The sequence below is a fragment of the Rhinopithecus bieti genome, unplaced genomic scaffold (genome assembly GCF_001698545.2).
Source record: "Rhinopithecus bieti isolate Rb0 unplaced genomic scaffold, ASM169854v2 scaffold_36179, whole genome shotgun sequence".
Taxonomy (NCBI): domain Eukaryota; kingdom Metazoa; phylum Chordata; class Mammalia; order Primates; family Cercopithecidae; genus Rhinopithecus; species Rhinopithecus bieti.
The window spans coordinates 3,754-11,360 of NW_016815068.1; the positions used below are offsets into that span (position 1 = coordinate 3,754).

Consider the following 7,607-nt stretch of genomic DNA (forward strand, 5'->3'; position numbering starts at 1 on the left):
AAAAAAAAAAAAAAAAAAAAAGCCATCTTATTACAACACTTAGTTCAGCCATCAAGATTTACAGCCATAATAATGAAAACACAGAATATGGACTTAATCCAAATATGTTAACACTAAATTGGGATGAAAAGTGAGGGGACAAATGTATGTACAGGAAGTGATGCAAGGGTGCTACATCCCAACCTTTCAGATAATATCGAAACTGGAAAATCAATAAATGAGAGTCTAGCAATGCTTTTTGGAAATAGAAAAGTAAATACAAGAAAAAGCTAAAAGTGTTAAGTTTGAAGGTGGTTGCCTAGAAAAAAGCAATAGAGGGTGGGGAGAAGTGGGGCAGGTGTACGATGCTCTGCTGTTGCCATCTTCTATTCTTTTTTTGAGGTGGAGTTTTTTTGCTCTTGTTGCCCAGGCTGGAGTACAGTGGTTGCGATCTTGGCTCACTGCAGCCTCTGCCTCCAGGGTTCAAGCAATTCTTCTGCCTCAGGCTCCTGAATAGCTGGGATTACAGGTGTCTGCCACCATGCCCAGCTGATTTTTTGTATTTTTAGTAGAGGGGGTTTCGCCATGTTGGCCAGGCTGGTCTCAAACTCCTGATCTCGGGTGATCCACCCACCTCGGCCTCCCAAAGAAATGAGATTACAGGCATGAGCCACTGCACCTAGCCTGCCAGCTTGAATTCTTCATATCTTTGACCTTGCTCCTTGTAAGCGAGGTCTATTTATTTTATTACTATTATTTTGTTGAGACTTCTCAGTTTGCTGTTTTTTTTTTTGCTATAGAAATTTGAAGTTTTAAGCAATCAAATTTGTTGCCTTTTATAGCATCTGAGTTTTGTGTTAGAAAATCCTCTGCACCACTCGAAAGAAGTGAAATTCACCTGTTTTTCACTTATAATTAACCTCTTTAATCCAAATATAGAGATGCAAAGTGACGTTTAGCTAGTGAATCTTATCCAGTATCCTGGAAGCATCTTTATCAGTCCAGACTGACCACAGGCAAACAGCACCACCTCCATGCCAGCCTGAGAAGTCTGCACTAAGCCCCTGGATACAGAAATCCAGGCCACAACCCCTCCAGTGATTTTCTGGGGGTGACATTTTATTAACAAAGATGGGTTTCCCCACGTGTCCATCTTTACCAGGAATGGAAATTTACACAAAAGAGAAAAGATGCAGGGGAGGGTGGGGATCCACAGCTGGAACTTTCCAGCAGCCCAAGCGTTCATTTACCTGTCTGTTCCTAACCCATGTCAACTCTTGACCACAAGAACTGGCACTAGCTTTTCATGAAGAGTCCTAGAGAAGCCGTCTCCTCTGTGTCTGATTCTGGGAGGCTGGTCTTTGCCAGTGTCAACTATCCTACATGAGACAGAGAGGAAGTCACACTTAAGACCAATATATGGCATAATGATCCCACTGAGAAGGGCCCTGGTAGCCGAGGCAGTACCCTAAGACCAGCCTGCCACAGTGAGGCAAGCCTGGAAACAAAGCCAAGTTCAAGGTTGCTCCCCCAAGACATTCCTTTCTCTATTGGCCAAACCACAGGGGTGAGAGTGGTTCAGTTCCACCAGGAAGCATTCTTGGTTAAAAGCTTGAAAACTAATCTGGCTAACTTAAGTAAAGGGCACTTATTGAAAGACTGTCAGGGAACTGACAGAATAGAAGGAAGCTGATGGATCAGGCTTGAGAACAGTTAAGAACCAAGAAACAAAGAGGAAGGCCCCAAGAACCACAACAACAGTCTCTTAACAGAAACGGTTCAGCCTGCCCACCCCACGACCTCTGGTGGTATTACAGCCATCTCTGTTTCCCCGCCTTTCTCACTCAAATTTCCACGTGCAAGGAAAGAGCATTTGGTTGGCTGAATCTAAGTCACATGCACACTCCCTGGCTGCAGCAGGGCGAGAGAGGATCTGATCTGGCTCCTAGCTTTTCTTACTAAGACCCCACACAAAGGCAGATTCTCCACTCTGGAGACTGAAGGCGTATTAGGCAGAAACAGTGTCACTACTTGTTTTTAGACTCTGAGCAGGAAGGGACTTCACCCCAAGGAAAGCTACGCCTAAGGCATCCGATGTGGGTGGGGACGCGGAGAACTGCTTTCCATAACAGTTCTTTCCATAACTGTTTTGATTGGAGAGTTTAGTCCATTAACATTCAAGGTTATTATTGATCAGTAAGAACTTACTCTTGTCATTTTGCTATTTGTTTTATTTGTTTTCTGGTGGTTGTGGTCTTCTCTTTCTTCTTTCCTTCCTTCCTGTCTTCCTTTTTGTGAAGGTGATTTTCTCTAGTGGTATGATTTAACTTCTTGCTTTTGGTTTTTTGTGTATTCATTGAGTGTTGTTTTTTTTTTCCTTTTTGAGGTTCCCACAAGGCTTGCAATACTATCTTATCACCCAGTGTTTTAAACTGATAACTTTACACTGCTTGCATAAAGGAACAAACAAATAAACAAGCAAAAAGAAAACTCACCAAAACTCTACACTTTAAATTTGTCGCTCTGCTTTTTAACTTTTTGTTGTTTCTACTTATATCTTATTACACTGTGTCTCGAAAAGTTGTTGTAGTTATTATTTTTGTTTGGTTCATCTTTCAGTTTTTGTTGTTTTTTTGAGACAGAGTCTCGCTCTGTCACTTAGGCTGGAGTGCAGTGGTACCATCTTGGCTCCCTGCAACCTCCACCTCCTGGGTTCAAGCGATTCTCCTGCCTCAGCCTGCCAGGTAGCTGGGACTACAGACACATGCCACGATGCCCAGCTAATTTTTTATTTTTAGTAGAGATGGGGTTTCACTGTATTAACCAAGATGGTCTCAATCACCTGACCTCGTGATCTGCCCGCCTTGGCCTCCCAAAGTGCTGGGATTACCGGCATGAGCCACTGTGCCTAGCTGGTCTCATCTTTTAGTCTTTCTACTTAAGATCAGAGTTGTGAACAGTGTAGCCCCCGCTGGCAAGGGGGGCGCGTCGGGGAGCGGACGCCGCATCCCCTTTCTGCCGCAGGGACCTCTCATCAGACCGCCTGAGGGAAGCGGCGCCCGGAGACTCGCCCCGGCCCGGTCCACGTTCTACCCAGGAAGCCGGACTCTATGGGGCGGGACCCTGGGGGAGCCTGAGTCGAGCCCGGAGCCAGCCCCGAACCCCTGAACCTCCAGCCAGGGGCGCCCCGGGAGCAGCCAGTCCGTGGGCGCGCCGCCTGCCCGCCGATCAGCCATGAGCGAGACTGTCATCTGTTCCAGCCGGGCCACTGTGATGCTTTATGATGACGGCAACAAAGCGATGGCTCCCTGCTGGCACAGGTCCCCAGGCCTTCAGTCGCGTCCAGATCTACCACAACCCCACGGCCAATTCCTTTCGCGTCGTAAGCCGGAAGATGCAGCCCGACCAGCAGGTGGTCATCAACTGTTCCATCGTCCGGGGCGTCAAGTATAATCAGGCCACCCCCAACTTCCATCAGTGGCGCGACGCCCGCCAGGTATGGGGCCTCAACTTTGGCAGCAAGGAGGATGCGGCCCAGTTTGCCGCCGGCATGGCCAGTGCCCTAGAGGCGTTGGAAGGAGGTGGGCCCCCTTCACCCCCAGCACCTCCCACCTGGTCCGTCCGGAACAGTCCCTCTCCGGAGGAGGTGGAGCAGCAGAGAAGGCAGCAGTCCGGCCCGTCGGAGCACCTAGAGCGCCGGGTCTCCAATGCAGGAGGCCCACCTGTTCTCCCAGCTGGGGGTCCACCCCCACCACCAGGACCTCCCCTCCTCCAGATCCTCTCCCACCCCAGGTTTGTCCTCCTCGGGGTCCCAGCTGCAGCACATGGAGCAGGGGAGAACCACCCCTGCACCCCTCTTCCGGCAGCACAGGGTCCTGGTGGTGGGGGTGGTGGGGGAGCTGGGGCCCCAGGCCTGGCCGCAGCTATTGCTGGAGCCAAACTCAGGAAAGTCAGCAAGCAGGAGGAGGCCTCAGGGGGGTCCACAGCTCCCAAAGCTGAGAGTGGTCGAAGCGGAAGTGGGGGACTCATGGAAGAGATGAACGCCATGCTGGCCGGGAGAAGGAAAGCCACACAGGTTGGGGAGAAAACCCCCAAGGATGAATCTGCTAATCAGGAGGAGCCAGAGGCCAGAGTCCCGGCCCAGAGTGAATCTGTACGGAGACCCTGGGAGAAGAACAGCACAACCTTGCCAAGGATGAAGTCATCTTCTTCGGTGACCACTTCCCAGACCCACCCCTGCACGTCCAGCTCCAGCGATGACTCGGACCTACAGAGGGTGAAACAGGAGCTTCTGGAAGAGGTGAAGAAGGAATTGCAGAAAGTGAAAGAGGAAATCACTGGAGCCTTTGTCCAGGAGCTGAGGAAGCAGGGTTCTCCCTGACCACAGGGACGGACCCAGAAGACCCGCTTCTCCTTTCCGCACACCCCGCCTGTCACCCTGCTTTCCCTGCCTCTACTTGACTTGGAATTGGCTGAAGACTACACAGGAATGCATCGTTCCCACTCCCCATCCCACTTGGAAAACTTCAAGGGGGCGTGGCTTCCCTGCTAACACCCATACTGGCTGCTGATTGGCTGGGGAGGCCCCCGCCCTTTTCTCCCTTTGGTCCTTCCCCTCTGCCATCCCCTTGGGGCCGGTCCCTCTGCTGGGGATGCACCAATGAACCCCACAGGAAGGGGGAAGGAAGGAGGGAATTTCACATTCCCTTGTTCCAGATTCACTTTAACGCTTAATGCCTTCAAAGTTTTGTTTTTTTAAGAAAAAAATATATATATATATTTGGGATTTGGGGGAAAAGGGAAATTTTTTTTTCTCTTTGGTTTTGATAAAATGGGGTGTGGGAGTTTTTAAATGCTATAGCCCCGGGCTTACCCCATTTGGGGCAGCTATTTAAGGGGAGGCGATGTCTCACCGGGCTGGGGGTGCCTCCCCCCACCCCAGGGACTCCCCTTCTCTCTGGCTCCTCCCCCTTTTCTATGAGGAATTAAGATGCTGTAACTTTTTGGAACCTCAGTTTTTTGATTTTTTATTTGGGTAGGTTTTGGGGTCCAGGTCATATTTTTACCCCTTGGAGAAAATAAGATGAGGGAGAAAGGAAAAGGGGAGGAAACTTCTCCCCTCCCACCTTCACCTTTAGCTTCTTGAAAATGGGCCCCTGCGGAATAAATCTGCCAATTTTTATTAAAAAAAAAAAAAAAAGGTAAGAGTTGTTTGCACACCACAATTACAGTGTTATAATACTCTGTTTTTCTGTGTACTTACTATTACCCGTGAGTTTTGTACCTTCAGATAATGTCTTATTGCTCACGAATGTCCTTTTGTTTCTGATTGAAGACTTTCCTTTAGCATTTCTTGTAGGATAGGTCTGCTGTTGGTGAAATCCCTCAGCTTTTGTTTGTCTGGGAAAGTCTTTATTTCTCCTTCATGTTTGAAGGATATTTTCGCTGGATATATTATTCTAGGGTATAAGGTTTTTTTTCCTTCAGCCCATCACACATATCATGGCACTCTCCCCTGGCCTGTAAGGTTTCCACTGAAAGTCTGCTGCCGGATGTATTGGAGCTCCATTGTACGTTATTTGTTCCTTTTCTCTTGCTGCTTTAGGATCCTTTCTTTATCCTTGACCTTTGGAAGTCTGAATATTAAATGCCTTCAGGTAGTTTTCTTTGAGTTAAATCTGCTTGGTGTCCTATAATGTTCTTGTACTTGAATATTTATTCTCTGTTATTATCCCTTTGAATAAACTTTCTACCTCTATTTCTCTACTTCCTCTTTAAGGCCAGTAACTCCTGGCTTTGCCCTTTTGAGGCTATTTCTAGAACTTGTGGGCGTGCTTCGTTCTTTTAAATTTTTTGTCTCCTCTAACTGTGTATTTTCAAATAGTTTGTCTTCAAGCTCACTAATTTTTTCTTCTGCTTCATCAATTCCACTATTAAGAGACTGATGCATTATTTATTGTCGATTGCATTTTTCATCTCCAGAATTTCTGCTTGATTCTGTTTAATTATTTCAATCTCGTTGTTAAATTTATCTGATAGAATTCCAAATTCTTTCTCTGTGTTATCTTTAATTTCTTTGAGTTTCTCCGAAACCACTATTTTGAATTCTCTGTCTGGAAGGTCACATATCTCTGTTTTTCTCTGATTGGTCCCTGGTGCTTTAATTAGTTTGTTTGGTGAGGACATGTTTTCCTGGATGGTCTTGATGCTTGTGGACATTCAATGCCTGAGCATTGAAGAGTTAGGTATTTATTGTAGTCCTCTCAGTCTGGCATTGCATTACCCTCCTGGCTTTGCTATGTGCCAATACACATGGAGTATTCCCAGCCAGAGAGGCTCCCTCAAGTCTTAGTGTTCAAGGTGTTTACTGGAGCTTCATCACAGAGGCATGCTTGATTGTCCACGTGGATGGATCTTCTCAGTTTTCAGTTTCCAGTCTTTCCAGGGGTGACCTAAAGCCTGGACTCTAAATCTCTTAGTTGGTTTCCCGGCCTGGCTAGACCCCACCCTAAATCTCATTATTAGACTATCCCTTATGACCCAAGACCCCCAGGCAAAGATACCCCTGTTAGGCATTACACATTGAAGATTACCTCCCAGGAGTCTAGGACAAAGGCCAGACCTCTTTTCGGTCAAGGTTAATTTTTATTTGAAACTGTACAACATGCCATCACTCTATTATCCTTTCTGTTTTATCTTCAAAATAACCCTAATTGGTGGGTAAGGATGTTTATTATCATAAACAAGATCTTAAGAGGGAAGACGCTTGGGCAAGTTTGCACAGTAGATCCTGGGCTCATGGTACAAGACTCTTTCCACTCTCTGAGAGCCCCGAGTCCTGAGAGGAAGATGGAAACAAGATGTGTATGTGTGTGTGTGTGCACATGTGTGTTTGTGCGTGTAAATGTATATCTAATGAGTATGTGTGGATATGTGTACGTCTCTGTGTGTTTGTATATATATGTGGATGTTTGTGTGTCTATAAGTATGGTTGTATATGTGTGTATCTGTTCAGTGGTGCACATCTGTAATGCCAGCTACTCAGGAGGCAGATGAAGGAGGATCACTTGAGCTCAGGAGTTTGAGAGAGAGAAAATTTCAATGATTTTCTTGTAATTAGAAGAAGAAACCTGGGGTTGGACATAAAAAGACATAAAGCACCAGATAAAGAGGCAGAGAAATGTCTAATGAAAAACAAGTGATCAAGAATTAGTTAGTTCATCCATAAAGAAATATAGCACTTTAGCAGCAGAATAAAACTGTAAGATAATTTCCTCTAGAACCCTGACAATCTTTGTGAGAAAACTATCGATCACATATGTTAATTGCCAAAACTTGCAGGACTCTGTGCAACAGAACTGGCTAGTAAAACCATCTTTCTTAAACTCATTATACTACAAGTGACATTCAACTTTTTCTCAAGCAAGATTTCACAAACCTATCTCCAGCTTCCAGATAGTGAGGGAAAGTGTGATCAGATTTTATGATAAATTGTGCCTGTCTCTGAGCCCATCTCCTCCTATTGAAGAGAAGGAAAATGAGGCAAGCACATTGCAGCCCTGCCGACAAAAGTCACAAGATAAGCAGATAATTATTATTTAAACCAGAGAGTCCTATACTTTATTCAC

General features: G+C 46.2%; 1 pseudogene across 1 annotated transcript; it reads left to right on the plus strand.

The window, feature by feature from the left end:
* The first annotated feature begins 2,950 nt into the window (after positions 1-2,950).
* LOC108515797 (vasodilator-stimulated phosphoprotein pseudogene) lies at positions 2,951-5,165 on the plus strand (annotated as a pseudogene). Its single transcript, XR_001881626.1, has one exon. The product of XR_001881626.1 is annotated as a vasodilator-stimulated phosphoprotein pseudogene (transcript).
* Positions 5,166-7,607: the final 2,442 nt, after the last annotated feature.